The 18,951-nt window shown below is 39.7% G+C and overlaps 1 protein-coding gene across 3 annotated transcripts in view; it reads right to left on the reverse strand.

Annotated features, from left to right (window-relative positions):
* The window catches only part of TNFRSF19 (TNF receptor superfamily member 19), an 86,100-nt gene extending 68,312 nt beyond the window's left edge, over positions 1–17,788 (reverse strand). For 2 of the 3 annotated variants that reach the window (XM_045797096.2, XM_045797094.2), the window contains exon 1: positions 8,951–9,145. The gene's annotated coding sequence lies outside the window, so the exon portion shown is untranslated. Of the gene's footprint in view, positions 1–8,950; positions 9,146–17,342 lie in introns of those variants that run through there. The other variant, XM_045797095.2, reaches the window with a different exon arrangement.
* Positions 17,789–18,951: the final 1,163 nt, after the last annotated feature.

The following is an 18,951-nucleotide window of genomic DNA, read 5'->3' on the forward strand; positions in this document are numbered from 1 at the left end:
CTGCCTGCGTAGCTCCAATTATCAGTGCAGCGAAAAATCATTTTTATGTTTCTTGAATGAATGACCCATTTTGACTAAATTCAAAGTTTTTTTTTTCTTTTCCTGCTTCTTGGTCATAGCTTCTTTTTCCTTCTTGCATATCTCAAAATGACCCAGCCATCACCCAACCATGCAGCTTCCTGCTTGCGCAGACACAGGATTGGGATGAGAAGATAAAATCACATTTCCTGAAACGTATGCTTCAGGTTCTCTCTTTCTCAACATGGTCCTAATTTTTTTGAAATGTGCTGATTCTTAAAAGAATAACATAAAATCTGTTGAATTAAGCTAATAGGGAAAAGAGGATATAAATACCAAAGCATTTACACAAAATATGAGAAAAAAAGAGATCGATAGAGTCAGTGCGTACCCCAATCAAGCAACCAGTTTGGACAGACCACTACACTGGAATTCTGTGCTAATTACAGTAGAAGGCACACAAACACTGTAGCATCTTCTTGTAAAGGCAATCACTACCATGCACACCAAGTTAGACGTTGTGGCAATATGATTTTGACTTTAGAAGATACACCTGTTTTATGTACAAAAATAAGTAAGTCAGAATACCATCAGTAGTTAGTTTCATATTGGGGCATTCTGGGTAAATTTTTTCCCCTCTTTTTCCTAAAAGTTTTTTCTAGTGTAAGTATTTCATTAATAATGAAAAAAAATATGCGTGTAATGTTCTTGGGGCAAAAAGGTAAATTACGTAGTCCTCCTTGAAAAGTCTATAAATTATGGGGCTCCTGCGTGACTCAGATGATTAAGTGTCTGCCTTCAGCTCGCCATGATCTCTAGGTTCTGGAGTCCCACATGGGGCTTCTTGCTCAGCGGGGTGTTTGCTTCTCCCGCTCCCTCTGCCTCTCCCGCTGCTTGTGCTCTCTCTGTCTCTCTCTCTCAAATGAATAAATAAAAATAATAAAAAAAGAAAGGTCAATAAATTAAAAGAGGTGATGAAATAAAAACCACATAAACACTATTAAGGAAAAAAAATTAAAGTGCCATGACTTTTGCATCAGAAGGAGTTTTGTTTTGTTTTGTTTTGTTTTGTTTTGTTTTGTTTTGTTTTTTTAGATGATAGGGCAGAAAAAACTGAATGGAACTATACCCTACGTGCTGACTTGTCTTATTCTCTCAACACATATGCTAAATTGAATAGTTCGAGTGGGTTTATCTTTAGAAATTATCCTTTAAACTCCTTAGATTGGCACCTGTGCCCTTTATAAACTCACCTGCTAGTCCCCCTGTCCCCCCTCCCCCCCAGTGTCATCACTGGTCACTGCTCTCACGCCCATTCGGCTCTGCCATAGCCCAATGCCCACATTTTTCCTGAACACCCGTGGTCTTGCCCTTTTGCACAGACTGTAACCTTGGTCTCAAGAGCCTTTCTGCCTAAATCCCTCCAAGAACCTGCCCAACTTTCACCCTGCTGAGATGCTGTCCATGACCAAGCACACTAAAGAGATTTGCTCCCTATGGCCCAATAGGCCTTTCTATATTCACATGGAATCGATCATATGGCATAGCAGTTACGTTTATTGGTATACCAGTTTTACTCACCATACTATATGTTCCTTTAAAATAGGGACTGCACCTTATTACTCTTTGTATTCCCAGTGTCTAGCATAGTACCTGGCTCATATAAGCACATAAATGTTTGCTGAATTAATTAAGTGAATAAAGAAGCACAAAACAATGAAGAATATATTGTGGAAAACAAGTGAAATTTGGTTGCACATAACTCACTTAATTCTTCTGTAGTGAATAAGAATAAACATTCTATCTCAGATATATCTTATTAGCATGTCATTATATCTACAAGACATTAAGTGCATTGAACTAGAAGACAGGATTGAATGATACGGTGATGTATTTTTAAAAATCCTAATTTACTTTTTAAAAATGTGAGTTTTTTACAGATTTCTTATCCTGGGAGCTAGAGATCAAAAGTGCACCATTGGAATATGTCACTTCTCTTTTCTGTGACTTCTTTCTTAGCCTGGCTTTTTTATACCAAGAGGCTGGGAAATAATTTAGCCTGGGTAGATTGTCCTGACAGCACATGGGATAATCTAAAGTCCAAGTTCAAATACTTTTCTGCATGTAAACCCAATGTGGGTAAAAAAAACCTGGCTCTTTGGGTCAACTGTCAGGGGGAAATCTCCACTAGAACACCTGGGCTTTCAGCCCCATTTCTTAACAATGTCACTTTGAAACTACACATCTGTCTGGATAACAATAGAACCTATCTCACAGGGCTATTGTGAGGATTATCTGAGATAATGCATATCAAGTGCTTACCCCAGGGCCTAGAACATTTAATGGATGACTGTGGCCGATGTGATTATTGTGGCAGTTGCCTTTGAGAACACCACCTACTGGCATGTGACCTTGGCCAAGTTACTTAACCCGAGCCTCACTTTCCTCATCTCTACATTGGGCATAATGATAATACCTGCCTCTTGAAACTAAGGAATAAGTGAGTTTAACAGCACTCATAAAGCACTGCCAGGAGGGTGAAATGATCCAAATTATTTCTGGCACATAATCAGTGCTACATAAATGTTGGTGATGGTTATTGTTGTAATTAATGACACTGGTATTGAAAATCAAATGATCCAATGTATGTGATGGTCCTTGAAGACTGTAACTTGTTAGACCAACAGGAGACATGACTCAGACGGTCACAATCCAGTGGCTGGTAACGTTATAGACCTCTGGGCCTAAGGGTGTGCAGAAAACATTCAAAGACGAAGAATCAATTCAAAGTCTGAACTAAGCATTTATATGTTGTGTACTGTGTTAAGGCTTTATAAAAAGTATATATTTTTTCCTTACTACCACTCTCTAAAGTAGATATTTACTTTCGTCCGATGTGAGAGAAAACTGAGGGTCAAAGAGCATGTAATAGAAATGGTTCAAACCAAATCAAATCCATGCCTAGTAACTCCAAAATGGGGCGCGTAGGCATTCTCCACGCTGACTTAGGGTTGTACCATCCTAGGTCGCTACATCCAGTGGCCCATGGCACAGGAGAATAACGGGAACAACAATGATCAACAAAAACAAAACTACAGAACAAGATGATACATTTAGTGACTTATCCATTTGTTCAACACACTTTGATTAAATAGTTATTAGGTGCTTGAAAGGAGGCAGTACCAAGTGGGGCAGGGCACCACAAAGGTGCACTTCGAGGAAGCTCACAGCTTAGCAGAGGTGGTGGCATCTCCTCAACACCTTTGAATATAGCCCAGCAAGGGGGTATTTAGAAACAAACAATGTAGCTGGTGGAGTGTTGTAAGTGTGACCTTGCATTTCCTGGAGGAAAATGAAATAACCTTGTGAAATGCTTTGGCGTTCATAAAAAGAATGAAAATTTAATGAAATAACAAGCGTGCAAGCAATAATATTTAAAATAAAAATAAGGCAATAAAAAGATATTTGTTGAAGTTTTTGACTGCTGAGCATTCAGGGTCTGGCCCAGATAGAAGAACACTTTTATATACTTCAGCATTCTGTTTATTTGGAGATGACTTATCAACCATGAGACATGCGAATTATTGGGATTATGGGTTTTCACAGTTTGCCAAAAAAATCCAGGCTAGATATTATCTACTAACAATCTAGCAACCAGTTTTACAACATGCATGCAGAGAAACTGGCTTTAGCTAAGCAATAAGGAAAAGACTACTGATGGCCGATTCACTGTCTTCTAGGAGTTTGGAACTTCTGCCTCACTGACTGCTATTCCACAGCATCAAACAGAGCAGCAGTCTCGGGAGAAACAGGCAAGCAAAAAAGAAGACAGAGGAGCCGGAAGCATCGAGCTGGCAAACATTCTGTTCAGCTGCACAGAAAGTGGCTGCTTATCAAATCAAGCTGCTCAGCCTGCTTATTTGAATGAATGGTAACTAATATGACGTGTCCTGATCGGTCAGCCTCTAAAGGGGATAAATCCAACAGGTGCTGAAATGCACACCCCTTCTACTTGTCCAAATCCTGAAACCCTGTGCTGGTGTGTCAGCAGGCAAAGAAGCAGGGTCTCAGGCAGCCCTTCGCAGGAGGCCGCTAGGCAGGAGCAGCTCTAGGCTCCATCTCTTATTGGCCGGCAGACCACTGGATCCCAAACCACAGTGGTTGTTTCAACCTGCAGTTTGCCCAACTGCTGCCCCCTTTTTTGCCTTGGGGCCTTCCTGTATCTATCATACCTGCCCCACAACCTGTCAGCATTCTTCTGGGATTTTCCTAAGTCTCGCATGGCACTTCTCCTTTGTGTTTCCATCGCACCCTGGGCTCGTCTCTACCCCACAACATAATTACCTAGTTGCTTTACTCTTTGCAGGCCATGTGTTGCATCTGGCCAGCGACATTATTTTCTTCAGTCACTGTAGCGCTTAATTTTTTAAAGTAAGTTTTTAATATAAATATAAAGAATTTTCCTGAAAAAATAGAAAGTCTGGTCCCACATCAAGGCACCATGAGCTAGAGCTGAGCATCAGTTGTCCCTTACACAGAAGAACAGGTACTTTCTAGTGCCCCAGGCTCCACCATTCCCTATTGTCACACTGAGCAGCCTTCCTTCATGCCAGCACCAACCAAACCAATTATGGTTTGAGGACTTAATGACAAAAACCGTGATTTTGCTCTAGAACCTTTTCTCACCCACAATATGTGCCCAATACACACTGAACGAATGAAGAAATTCACGAATTAGGGATAGCATTTTAGCTCTTAGGAATGTTATAAGGGTTAAAGCAATATATGTGGAAAATATGTGCAACGATGACTTGAGATTAAAATATAAGTTAGTAGAACACAATTCAGTTCAGGACCCCACCTCTTGAATACAGTGCTGTAATAGTAACAAGATCACTAAAGAAGAATCTGCTATATATTTTTCTAATTTGAACAATGCAGTAACCTTTCTTTCTTCTTCTTCTTTTTTTTTTTTAAAGTAGTTTCCACACCCAGCATGGAGCCCAACATGGGGCTTGAACTCAAAACCCTGAAATCAAGACCTGGGCTGCTTAACTGACTGAGTCACCCAGGTGCCCTCTAATTCAGTAAGCTTTCTGAGAATGATCTTTATTTTTTATCTTACAAATGACCAAAACAGATGAATTTCAGAATAATTCAAATAATCCGGGTATTTTTTCCAGAATAAATGAATTCTCCATTTTTTCATCCTTTTAAAGTTACTTGATTTATTATCTAACATACGTGCATGCAATAGGTAACAGTTTTCATCTCATAAAACTGTATCACCATTATGTAATAAAGGTACATTCAACTCATACATTTTTTCAATATGCAATAAACTGAAATATTTTTTTAAAAATCAACATTAAAGTAAACTGGCAGGCTTACAATTTATAAAATCAGCATTGAAATAAAGCCAATGCTATACAGACAGTCTTTTACATTTTAATGGTGGAACAGAGTCATATATGGCTTAGAAATAATGTCAGTCCCATACGCTAAGGGAATTAAAAAATCAGTTAGAAATTTAAGGTATTGCTATTTCCAAACAGGACAATAACCCCTGGCTTACTCTATCTTAGCCTTCAATTTCATTATGTTCTGAAAATCATTCTTCCTACATCATAGAGTTGGCAGCCTCTTTTGTAGCCTAGGAAGCTCACAAAGGCATGTGGTAATAAGCACATACATATTGTTGTTGGCTGGGGAATGAGAAAGATTTCCCTTTTTCAAATCATGAAATATTTTCTACTAAAAAACTCAACAAGCTTTACAATGTTCTGTTGCCAAACACAATATCTTCAATTCCCCCAAAGTTCAAAAACATTAGGGGCCACTCACTGTCAGGCTTCTATAACATTTTTTTTTCTAAACAGAACTTAACCTGGGATAGGGTTTTTGGAGACTAATTCTTTTTGTTTCTCTGAGTTGTAGACTCTATTATTCTTGCATTCAGAAAATCACTGTCAGTATTCTCAAAATGTAGCATATTATAACCCTGGCAATTCATAAATGCCACCCCCCCCCAATTCATAATTGTTTCTTGATCTCAAAATACAAGTAGAACAACTGTAACATCAAGGACTGTGGGGACCTCCAATGCCCACACAGTGTATCTTAAGAGAACTGTGCATAACCATTTCTAAAACACAGCTGTTTCAATTTTTATTTTAGAAGTCTGGATCAATTCCAAAACCTCTCTTTGAAACATCTGAAGTGCTCTTTTCCAGTGTAAGTAGTGTCCATTCTTTTAGATTTCATATTAGACCTATCCAAGCCCACTGAAGAGTGGCTACATAATATTTAATCTTTAGATATACAAGTTCCTTTGTTTTATCTAATTGCTGATGGGTCCTTGGTCTCTTTTTAAAACCCAAGTTTTAAAACTTCAGTTTAAAAGGTACATATTCTGTGATGTGTGGACTAAAAGATAGCCCAATACTGTTTAAACATCTTACTTTTAAATGTAAACATTTTAGCCGGATAAAATAGGATGAATGAACTCACTTCTTAACCCGTAAATCATGAGAAGAAATTATGTTCATACTGCTTTACTGTTCTTTTCTCTTCAGCTAGAAAGTTACTTTAAAAAAGCTATGAACGTTTAATAATCAGCTGCCATGAGACAAATGTACATCACTGTTGAACTGTTCCTGGCTCTCTTATCACATGAGCAGCTGTCTATTTATTTGGAGTGTACATTTATTCAAGGTGGGTATTCTCATTCAACCTACAGTCAACACAGATAGGGCATGTTAGCCTTTTCCCAAATTTTAAATGCTTGACTTAAATACTGACTCATCAGATTTAAGAGGACTTGCTTTTTCTTCATATATTCAAGATGCCTGCAGTTTTTCGTGTCTGTTGTGTTAATTTCTGAATGATGGAACTAGTCACAGGGGATTGGGTTAAGCTTCAGTTCAAAGATCTAAATAGGTGAAAAGGGAGAATGAAATTGTCTTCATTGTCTCACTTATGTTTCAAAAGTCCCCAGCATGCCCTAGAGTCATGTACTAGAGCTATAACTAGTAAATTAAACTAACATATTAAGGGCAGCATGTGACAGTTGCATATCTCCATTCATTTTCTATTTGTATGTGTGTGTAGGTGGGTATAAACTAAAGCTAATGATTATCTGAAGTAAAAAATTTCATTTTCTGTTCTTTTGAAAAGCCTGTTATAGCTGCTTATATATTAGCAGTGTTCCTTTTTCAAGTTTCTAGATAGGAAAAGTACTTTAATACTGCAATTTCAAGGGTGTAAAAAGTCTTCATATGTCCTTAACTTCAAATTCAAAATGCAGCCTTGGGCTCAGAATCAAAAGACACTCTCATCAAAGGGACAGCCAACTTCCATCAACATCCCAGAAAATACTGACACTAACTATGGAGAAAATTCTCAAGTCAATAAAGTCATGTGGCCTCCAGCAGTAAAGTAGATGTTTTCATAAAGACATAGACATTTTCATAGATTAAAAAATAAAGAATTTACAGAGCTCATGATAATGTTCTATGTATTGATGTCAAGGTAATACTTTTGTAATGAAATTGCATTTCTATGTTTTGTATTATTTTCAGAACAACTTGATGGATATCACCCAAAGATAAATTCTTTTCAAGTACCCACATCTCTGTGAATAATAATTCATGTCAAACACTTTATTCCACAGTGGGACTCAATTCTCTCCCCCTTCAAGTTACTGATCTTTAAGTTAGAGAATAAGCAGTGCTTGAGATAAGAAAATATTTGTAAACTACATGAAAGTAGCATTGGCAAAAATGCCTAAGGTGAAACTGTGCAACAGAAAACATATCGAGTAAATCCTAAACTAATGCAATATAATCTTCCCTTTTGAAGAGAAGTATTTGATCACGAAATAACAGCATATTAAAATCTTCTGTTTGAAAAAGTCATGTTTAACAATAACTGTTTCCCGTTTATGTGAAGAAAGTGTCTTCTAGTAAAGGAAAACTGTTAATGAAGTAAAAATTATACCTTCATAAATACTTTCAGTTTAGTTGTTTCAATTCAAGAAATACTGAACAAGGCTTATGGTTTTGTTTGCAAATTGAGTCCTTTTATGAAAATGCAAAAGGTGACATGGATTTCTTAAATGTATGTTTGATGAATAGTTGGCTACCATCAAAACAGATCATCCTTGAATTTTAATCCTTCCAAATTTCATCTTCAAGAGTATATTAGTAAATTTCTATTCCATGGAATGGCATCAGAACCTAGACAAGGACTGTGAGCATTGACCTTTCTCTCTAATCTATTACATGCTCTACCCATCACTGTACTAATATTGCTGATTTTTGCGAAACGTTCTTTTTCCACAGAATGCTATGTTTATGGACTACTTATAAGTGCTGCGAGTGTTCTCTTTCCACCTCCCCAGCCACAGTGGGTATAGGCAATCCAGGTCTGCGCACGGTTCCTCCGGAGTAGCGCGAGTCCACGCAGGGGCGCCGCGCGGCTTCGAGGTGCCCAGGACAGACCCTGCAGCGCCACCGTTCAAGGCCCGGGTTAAGCCTCGCGCAGATTTATTTACATATTCATACGTTTGCCTCACAAGCAGGTTTTCTATTTACAAGATCCCTGCCCGAAAAGACTAAGTCCTGTCACTCCCATCGCCAACTGAGACGGGGAGGCGTTCACCCTTCCGCGTCCCTCCAGCCGCGGCTTCCTAGGTTCCAGCATCTCCGGTGCCTCCTCCCCCGTCAGTCCTCCTGCCCTGGCTGTCACCCCTGCCCGGGGGTCGCCTTCGCCCGGCTCGGTCCGCCCGCCCCGCTCCTCTGCACAGGAGCAGCCCTCGCTAGCGACGCTCCCGTTAGGCAGCCGCCTCTTCCCGGGCTGCCATTCCTCGGGGATCCACCCGGGGCGAGGGCTAGGGACCGCCGCGCAGCCCCCGGCGTAGCCGGGCACCTACCTTGCTTGTCACCTGGTAGGCTCCACCGGCCCCACTCCCCGTCCTGCCCTGGAGGTCCAGGCTGGACTAGCAGCCAAAGGGGCGCGCAGAAAGGGCCGGGTGCAGCTTACTGGGCGGGCAACCGGGTCGGGGGGTCCTCTCACCGCGCGCACGCCGAGCGCTTCCCGGCGCAGCTGGCTCCGCGCTCTCCGGTAGCCCGGCAACGGCCACCGCCTCCCGGGCCCCGCCCACCTAGGGCTCCGCCCACCCGGGGCCCCGCCCGCCCCCGGCGCTGGGCAGCCTCGGTTCGGCTCAGCCCCGCTCTCCCTGCAGAGGTCGGAGGCGCGGATGGCGCGCCCCCTGCGGCTGCGGGAGCTGGTGAATGCGTCAGGCAAGCAGACCCGGGCGGTGGGGAGGGGGATAGAAACGCGGACACCAAGACCAGCAAGAGCTTGGTGGTGTTAGGGGAACTGCCTGCCGCGAAGGGAGAGAGGCTTCGTTTCTACCCTAGACGTATTTTTCCCAAGACCTTTGTGCCTTTCCTTTGCCGGGTCACATTCTACCAGCGCCTGCTTCTACGTAGGAGGAAAGGCCCCCCAGAAAACGATGTGGCACATTTACTCTGATTGATCAAAATCATGATGACCTAGCTCGTCAATAACCGTCTCATTCATTCATTGATGCATTTTTCCAGCAGATACTCACCCAAGGCGCGCCCCCCGCCCCCCACAGAAACCTCTAGTGGTCCGTTAAGGTCAATCCTTGTACACACCTGTGTCCACCTCCTCCACACCAGCACTAGCCCAATCCAACCCATAGGGTTGCTCAATAAACTCAAAGCCGCTGGCCGTGTGCGGGAGCACAGACAGAGTCCAGGCTCCATACCTCTACTATTGCTTTGTGTAAGGTGTTGAAAGTTACGAACTTTAGTTTGTGCATTTATGAAACGGAGCTAACGGTGTCCGGTTTGAAAATTTGTCGAAAGGAATAAAAGAATCATGTATGTAAAAAAAAATACTTTTTCAGCAGTAGAATGCTATGGAAATGTAAGCAATTACTGTTTCATCTGTCCAGTGAGTAAATAAAAGGCGAAAGTTCCTTCAAACGCAAGATACTCTGCATGACTCTGGTACAAAGAGGCATCCATTTTTCGTGTGTTGGTTTTGTTTTCCTGACACAGCTGCACCGCTCTTTGGATGGAAGGATAGCCTATGTTGCCTTACTATAACTCAAAGCCCATAGTGGCCCCTCAACAAATACATGTTGAATGAATAAATGAATGAATAACTTGTTCTAGTTAATTTCTGATAGCAGACCTTGTGATCTTGAGAACACCATAGTGCTAGACCAGGTTCTTGTGGAACATACGTTGAAAATTTGATCATTCCCAAGTGTCATACCTCAAGGATATCTACTTCAAATCTAACCCGGCCAGAACATAAACCCCAATAGCAATTTCTTTGTAAACAATTTACAAATAATATGCACTATCTTATTTGAACCTCAAGGCAAGTCTCCCATCCTTAGATTGGGAGTTGGTTTAACACCATCCATGGTAAGTTCAATTTGCTCTCTGATGGAAAAGGGGAGGGAGAGGTGAGGCGGGGATGCGGGGCTTTTCACTGACTTGACCAACCCAGTCCCTCCAGCAGAAACCACTCTCTGGGAGAGGAGTTCTGACAAGTACAGCTTTCTCCATCCTGCTACATGTCCCCAGTACTTGGGCAGCCCTAGCCGATCATCAGGGGCTGCTGCCCAGCTAGCCGGTTCCTTCATTAAGGCACACACAGAGCCATCTGCAGTACAATCCGGAAAGAGGAGGAGAGTTTCCCTAGCCTATCTGTGCTGTTCCATACTACTACCACATGTCCTGCACTAACATGGTTGAGATTACATTGAAGTTATCTGTTTGTCTGAGCTCCTTTCCTCACCTAGACTTCAATCATCTGAAGGCACATCTTATTTTCTTGCTATCTCAGAGTCTAGGACATAGAGCACTCAGTGTCTTTGTTAAGCTGAATTATTGCTTTTTCCTTTGTAAGGTCCCACTACACTCATCCTTTCTTCCTCTTTTTTTTTTTTTTTGGCCCCACTACCTCCACCATGGTACAGGCATCCCCTACGTTTCACTTGAATATTGCTCCTTGCTGGTCTGTCCAGCGGTCCTGCTTCCTCTGGCCTTTCATCACTGGCACTATCCAATTAAAAGATTTACAAGAGTCTCCTCATTGTAAAGAATGGCTTTCATACTCTTTAAATTAGCATCAAAAGACTGCCACGGTTGGGCTCCACCCACATTTTCAGCCTTATCTTTCTCCCTCTAGACCACACACTTTACATTCTGGCCAAACTGGTCTGCATGCCTTGCTTTAAATGTGCCCTGAACTTCCCCTTCCCTTTGCTCTCTGAGCTTACTCTTCATACTCACCTATTTCCCTTACTGCGCTAACTCCTTACTTACTTACCTTACTCCTATTTCAGAACCAGCTCAGAAGTCACAGCTCTCATGAACCTATCCAAGATTTGTGGACTTCTTACTACTGTGATAGCATTTGCCACATCTCCCTCGTGTCCTAAGTGTCTGTGACTTAGCTTTCTTCCTTAGGGAGTTAAAAATGCTTTCAGAGAAGGGGTATATTTTGTTCAAACTTGAATCTTTGGTAATATCAAACATGTTCAATAATGTTCAATAAATTTCTCAGTGGAATATAATCTGCCAGCCAGGAACTACCTCTTTGACTTCAGCCAAGTGCTCTTTTATTCCCTGGCCTCCCTTTGTACTTAGAGACAGTAGACATTATTTAGTCCATTAGTTCTTGCATTATTTCATGTGTATTTGATCTACCCGGTCAGCCTATTGGTTGACTATGGAGAAAGACATTATTTTTAACATATAGGGGCCTTGGCACCGGATTATCTGGACTTGATGCCAATTTGCCATTCACTAGTTGCATACCCTTGGAAAAGGAACCTAACCTCCTTCAATTTCCATTTTTTTTTCATCTGTAAAATGTGTTGTTTCATTGGTGGTTATTAAATAAAATAAGGTATTTAAAGCACTTAGTACCATGCTTGGCACATAGTTAATGTTCACTAAATGGCAGCAATTATTAGTAGCAAGACATCTTCTGTAAGGAACCCAATGCCTAGAGTCAGTAAATAGATGATCATTGAAATGATATTTGACAGTGGAGACAAAGAGCAATGAACCTCTGCATTCTGACTATTGTACACATCTTATTCTCTAAAGAAGAGGCCGGTTAAGTTAAATAAGTACTCCCCACTTTACCACACTCATTCAGATACTCTCTTCCAGTATCTGAATGAGAACCCAGACCCACAACTGAGTGTCAGCAGAAGTACAAAAAGAATTATGTGATTTCTAGGCCCACTCAGAATGAGGTCAATGCTTAGAATTAGGGCTGCAAGCATTTTTCTCCCTTTAAAACACTGAATATCATTAATGGGTTGAAGTTTTTACAGGAAAAGCCAAATTGTCATGAGGATCTTCATGCTTTTTAAGATTATGTTGTTAAGAGTTGGTTCCCAGAAGCTAGTTTTAGCACTATCTAGGCTGATACAAAGTGTATCGTTTAGGATATTCCCCACCCCACCCCCCAAATTGAACTAATGATGAAACTGACTTCTTTTAGAAATAGTTCCAGTGATAAGTCAGCTCACTAGAAGCAAACTTCAAGGAAAACTGACTTTCTAATAATTTCTACTGTAAATCACTATTCCTTGGGAGAATGTAACAGAATGCAAGCTACACGAGAATATTGAATTCTGTCAGTTCACAGTGCCTGGCATATAATAGGTACTCATTAAAATTTGTTGAATGAATTAATAAATGGGAATGAAGATCTCAAAGATTAATCAAGTTTGTCAAATATAGTTAAGAAAATAAGGGGGAAAATAGTCAAGATGCATATCCCGATACCCATTGCTGCCAATTCTAGATTATCAGTGTAGGGTTGGGGCCAGACATTGAATGACTTGCTCAGGGACACACACCAAGTTCATAATAGAGCTGGAATCAAAATCCAGGCTCCCTGAATCTTAATATAATCTTTACCATACTACTAGTGCATAAACCAGTATACATGAAAAGGCCAAGGAGGTTATTTATTTAGTTTATGTAATGTCAAACTTATGACATTTATAGAACAAAGCTGTTATAAGTTATAGCACTTGCACTGATTTCTGTGAATTTATGACCACCCCACTGGCTAGAGTTTTCATGTGTCTAATGAGAGAAGAAACGGACCCTTGACTCTCCTCCTCTCTTTCCGATAAATATGGCAGACTCTTCTGTGTGTGCCTTAATGAAGGAACCGGCTAGCTGGGCAGCAGCCCCTGATGCTCTGCTAGGGCTGCCCAAGTACTGGGGACATTTAGCAGGATGGAGAAAGCTGTACTTGTCAGAACTCTTCTCGCAGAGAATGGTTTATTGATAAAGTCAATGGAAAGCCCCACCTACCTACTTCACCTCTCCCTCCCTTTTTGAACTCACCATGGATGGTATTAAACCCCCTCTCAATCTAAGGATGGGAGACTTGGTAACTTCTGTTGGTCATTCCAACAAGTGGGTGGGTTTGAGGAACAACTCCAGAGCCAAAGCTGAATGGCTTGTGATAGTAGAGGGGAAATTAAGTACAGTCACTTAGGAGCCTCCTTCTGCCCGGCTCCTTTTCATTGCCCATTTTTGTAGATTGGGCTGACAGAATTATAAAGAATCATTCTTTCAAGGGCCACCAAATTATTAATCTTTCTGGGGTGTCTTGGACTGGCTCTGCCATCACAGAGAAGAGACTCTGACCAAGCCAATGGCCAATTCTTGAGTTCTGTCTGGTTGTGAAGCAGAAGAATGGTTTTTGTCTTGAGGTCCTGTGTAGCTATAGATTCTAGCTGATGGAAAACTCTATCAAAAATTTCTAAAAGTTCTCATAAAATATATCAAAAGAAAAAAAAATACAGAACCCTCTTTTTGGCCAAAATTTTGGTTCTAATATTTGCTTTGGGTTCTATGGAATTCTTGTAATGGAAAGAATTAACTACCCAGCCCTAGAACAAAAGAACCCAAGATCTGAAATCAGATGTAGTCTAGTGCTGCCACTTAATTAGCCTTGTCAGCTTGCATATGTTATTTAACGTCTCTGAGACTCACTTCCCTCATCTGTATAATGGGGATGACAAACAATCGTTGTGAATTTAAATGAGATTGTGTTTTAAAAAACACTGTGAGAGTGCCTGACACACAAGTACTCAATAAGCATTAGTGAATTAATTAATAATTAGTGAATTAATAAATATTAGTGAACGTTACTGAGTAATAATCTGTAAAGCTTCACATGAAACCTTTATGAGGATAAGACATGAGGGATAGCTATTTGGCCTCAAGAGTGTGTCTATGTTCAAAATTTTTGGTCCATAAATAAATTAAACTTATTCACAAGAAATTTTCCCCCCCTAGGGAAAAAAGAAACAAAAAGAGTTAATGGAAATGTATTCAAGGATTCTTAACATGATCCAATGTAGTATGGAACACATCCCATGTAAGAACCCTATTAAATTTATGAAGTGAAATCTCACAAAAACCCCACTGGGAATCTCCCTCGTTGAATAACAACTTTACATTAACTACTAAACTTCTCCAGGACCCCACTGACATTTTCTAAGAAAATATGTATTCCTTGAAAACACACAAAGATGTGCCTATATAATGCCAAGCTTGTATATACGTGTATACCCAGGCAGACACACACACATTTGTGTAATTCCATGTTACATTGATATATTAAGTTTTGGTAAAAAAAATTATTTTAAACATCCTGGTACATTATGTGTAACAATAATTGTGTTCAGACTGCTTAGAAATGCAGAAGCAAAAAGAACAGTGGGATGATAACCAGACTAATCCAGTTAACCGACTTATCTATCGTGGAAACAAAAAATATATATACACACTCCCATAGGAAGTGGCCATCTTTATCTTTTGAACTGACATTGTTCCCTGTTCAGCTACACAGTGCGTTTGTTTCGTTGTGCAGTTGTTAGAAAACAGACTATGCGTGGTGAGCTAGAAAGAACATTGGATTAAGACTTGAAAAACCGGCCATGTGACCTTGGTTAGGGTAGTCAAGTTAACTTTTCTCTAATCTCAGTTTTCTCATCTGTAAAATGGCTCTAAAAATTCCACCCAGCTTCTTTCATAATGTTAGAGTCAACTCCCTCATTTCACACTCCAGAAAAGTGAGTAGTGAAGCGACTCTCTTAAGGTCACATAGCGACTTCGTGACAGAATCAGGACTGGAAATAAAAGTCTTTTGAAGACTTGGACCTTCTACAGTAACAAAGCTGCCATTGAAGCCATAGATAGGAGAGTGCTTTGAAAAGTGTGACATAAGAGTTTCCTTCATAGAAGTATCATGGAGTATAGCTACTTAAGGCACAATCAAGATCATCATGTGGCAATTAACTAAGAAATGCCTTTTGAGACTGTACCTGTACATTCAGTAACAGCCATCTTTCTTTTAAAATCAAATACGATCTGTTCCATTTCTCAACCAAGACACAAGAAGTAAACAATTAACTGAATTAATTCAGACACTGAAGTGGATTTTCAAGGACTTGACTTGCCCAAGCTAGTTTTCTACAAAGCCTAAATTAATCAGATAATTGCTAATTCTCCCTTTTGTTTTGTGCTGAAGAGAGTCTGTAGCGGTTAAAAATGAACCTAGTAGCAGAATAAACAATCATTTACAATTTTTATAAATCCCAAATCTAAACTAAATGATCAAATTCCTAAGCACGTTATTTCTTCAAGCATCTTCTCTACTCATTACTTTAAAAGCTTAATTTTCTTTATTGGAATGTGAATATTAATACTGCTTTTGTGATTTAAAGAGGATTTTTTAAGCAAACAAATGAAAGAACCTAAACTGATACCCCAGGATATTTTGAATGTGCTTTGTTACATTGTCAGTAGAACAAAAAATTAAATGCCTCTCCTGGCATGATGAAAAACAACAGTTAAGTCTTTTAGATTAAATTCTTACTGACACATTTCTAAAATATAGTCAGCTTAGAACGGTTTTAAATAATCTCCACTTAACAGCTATCAAAGTTTTAAAATTAAGCAAACAGTGCTAATTACCCTCCTTTTAATATCTGGAAGAAAGTTTAGAAAGTAATTAAATTAATTGGCTCTGAAAAATTAATTACATTCGAAATGAGGCTCATTAGACCTTTCCTGTTTCATCAGAATTTCAGACTAAAGGATAACTAGTCTTATCATTTATAATTTCTTTGTGGTTCAGTTAGCATAAAATAGACCATTGTGATGATAATTATTCTACCCAAATTAAACTTAAGACTAGAACATTAAAGTGAACTAATATGAACACGGAGCTCTTATTTTTGCACTGTATTAAATTCTTGCATCTCAATGTAAAGATTTCTGTGTGTGTGTGTGTGTGTGTGTGTGTGTGATCATTGAATTGACCAAAAAAACCCAACAGTGAACTTTCAAATTCGGCACTGTGATATATATTTTGGTTTTGCCAAGTTGAGTATAAACTAAAGTGAAAATGTGACTAAAAACTCTATGTAGCATAGTAACTGTTGATTACTCAGATAGTTTTCATAAACAGTTGGCAAATTTTAACTTACAACAGCTGTCACTATAAATTTAAAGTAAATGTTAATTTAGGAATACTAACGTCGGGAATGTTTCTGTAAATAAGGCTTGTGCTATTTCCAAAGGTTACAGAAAATCACTAGAGAATTTTTTTAACCAAACTTGGCACAACTTTACCCTCCCTGTTTAAAAATTCTTCAGTTTTACACATAAAAGTCTTTAATTATACTTGAATGCCTTTTCAGTGATTCCCTTGAGGATGCAAACTGCATAAGGAAATGTATTTGATAGGTTTACATCTTGGAGGTGAGAGAATAAATAAACTAAAGGAACAGTATTGCGGGCGATGCACTGTACTCTTTTATATAAGAAAACAAGGAAAGCATTGGCAGCCAGTAAAGTTCCCCTGCCTGTTTACTAAATAAAGCAACCTGTAAATACTTAGAGCAATTACAGCTTACAGATCTCAGGCTCTGAAGGCGGGTTGTATGCTAAAGTTAGCACTCTGCTCTCTCCTGTTTGAACAGCTCATTTCCAAGTAAAATTTGCATGACAGATTGCAAACCCTTTTGTATGAACTATTAAAATGGCATTGAGAAACGTATTTGCTCTGACACATTCATATAACATAATATAGCAGTCGAGTAGAGAAATGCCTGCTTTTCATTGATTAAGGCCATCTTTTTCTTAGAACACACAGGAACAGTGAAGCGAAAGCTACACAAAACAGAAAATGCTGTACCTGCAATGTGCTGAACTCTTTCCAGTACTCACCCTTCCAGCAGCTTAGTTTCTCCTTGGCAGCACTTCTATGCCAAATGCTTCTACCTTCCCAAAAATCTATGTCAGCACAAGCCCAGACGAAACTTCAAATCCAGGAAAATAAAATTAACCATGCAGATCAAAGGCAGAGGAATAGCGAGATGAAATGCCCGTAATCTGATCGGTGATCAGTTGCAGAACATCAAAGGCAGAGCTAAGTTTATATATATGCATGGATATCAAGAAAGTTCCCTTTCGGCAGGTAGTCACCCTCCCGCCTCCTAGTCCACAAATTCTTTTGTTTAACACGGATCACGTTGTTTTCCTTTTTTTCCTTTCCCCTTTGCAACCAGGCAATCCTGGTGGCTCTCCCAAGCTTGGGCTGAGTGGCTGGATCTGTAGCTTTTTCGGTTCCCAAGCTGTGTTGTGGATTGTGTGTTGGAAGCTTTGCCTAGTGCCAGCGGGTTCTGCTTTATCCCTTTCATCTTGCTGAACTGCAGATCCCATGACATCATTCAGCGCCGTGGGACTGGTAGGAGAGCTATAATTCAGCCTGTGGGGGAGTACAGCTCCAGAGAAGCCAGAGTCTGCCTGATTTCTAATCACGTTAGGCTATTGTGCCTCATGCAGTACTGTTTCTGTTATCTGTTTCCCAGTTGGAGTGTGATAAGATCCCTGATCCATCTGGGTTCCAAATGACAGCATTTAATTGCCTCTTCATTGATAAGAATCACAATTTTTCACAAAGACTAGGTGTCAAATATTCAGAGTAGTTAAATATCACTATAAGACCATTCCAGAAAACATCCCTGGGGCTCTGACACATGGTGAAGGTAATATTTTGAAAATGTGTCTTTGTTTTAAATGTGACACATCTTTAAGAATTTTAACTAAGCTGTCTTTTCCTTGAAACTTAAATTATTAGAAGTTGACTGTCAATTAAACAGCGGTATTTCAATTAAAGTAATTATTCAGCGGATAACCAACAATTAATCAGCGGCTGGTATCTGCCACCCTTCACTTAAGCCTTTGGGCAGACACTTGCTCTTACTCTTGTTCTTCGTCAGGGATTCTGAAAATTAGATTTTAAAACAACGTGTAGTTCTTAGATAGGTATAATTCAGTAACTCCTGTTGAACATTTTTAAATGCGCAAAAGAAAAGAATTAGGTAGAGGAAGGCACTGTGATAGCCCCAAAGCTGTGTGTGCCTTTAGGACTGTTTCTCCCAAATCCATAGTTTGCACTCTTAACCCATAAAGCATCACCACATTAGTCTAATTCTCCATTATTTAAAATCAAGCCTGTTGCACAGTATTTAGAATTTTCTTACTTGGTCCTTCACATTGGCAGATTCAATACAATAAGATTATTTTATTTTTAGTACTTACCAAAAATAGAAGATAATCAGAAATTTCACCTTCATTACAATCCAGCATTCAGTGCATTTCTGAATCCCAGAGCACTCTTTCATGGAATGAAAGGAAATTTTCTATTTTATAATGGAAATTTGCCAACTTTTGGAAGGACGGTTAAAAACATTTGCAAAACTGAGAAGACAGTAGAATTTCATCTTTCTTTATAAAACTTCCCTCCCTGATTAGTTTTGTCTAATTTTTCCCG

The sequence above is a fragment of the Ursus americanus genome, chromosome 10 (assembly GCF_024610735.1).
Source record: "Ursus americanus isolate L20-20 chromosome 10, mUrsAme1.1.p, whole genome shotgun sequence".
NCBI classification, from domain to species: domain Eukaryota; kingdom Metazoa; phylum Chordata; class Mammalia; order Carnivora; family Ursidae; genus Ursus; species Ursus americanus.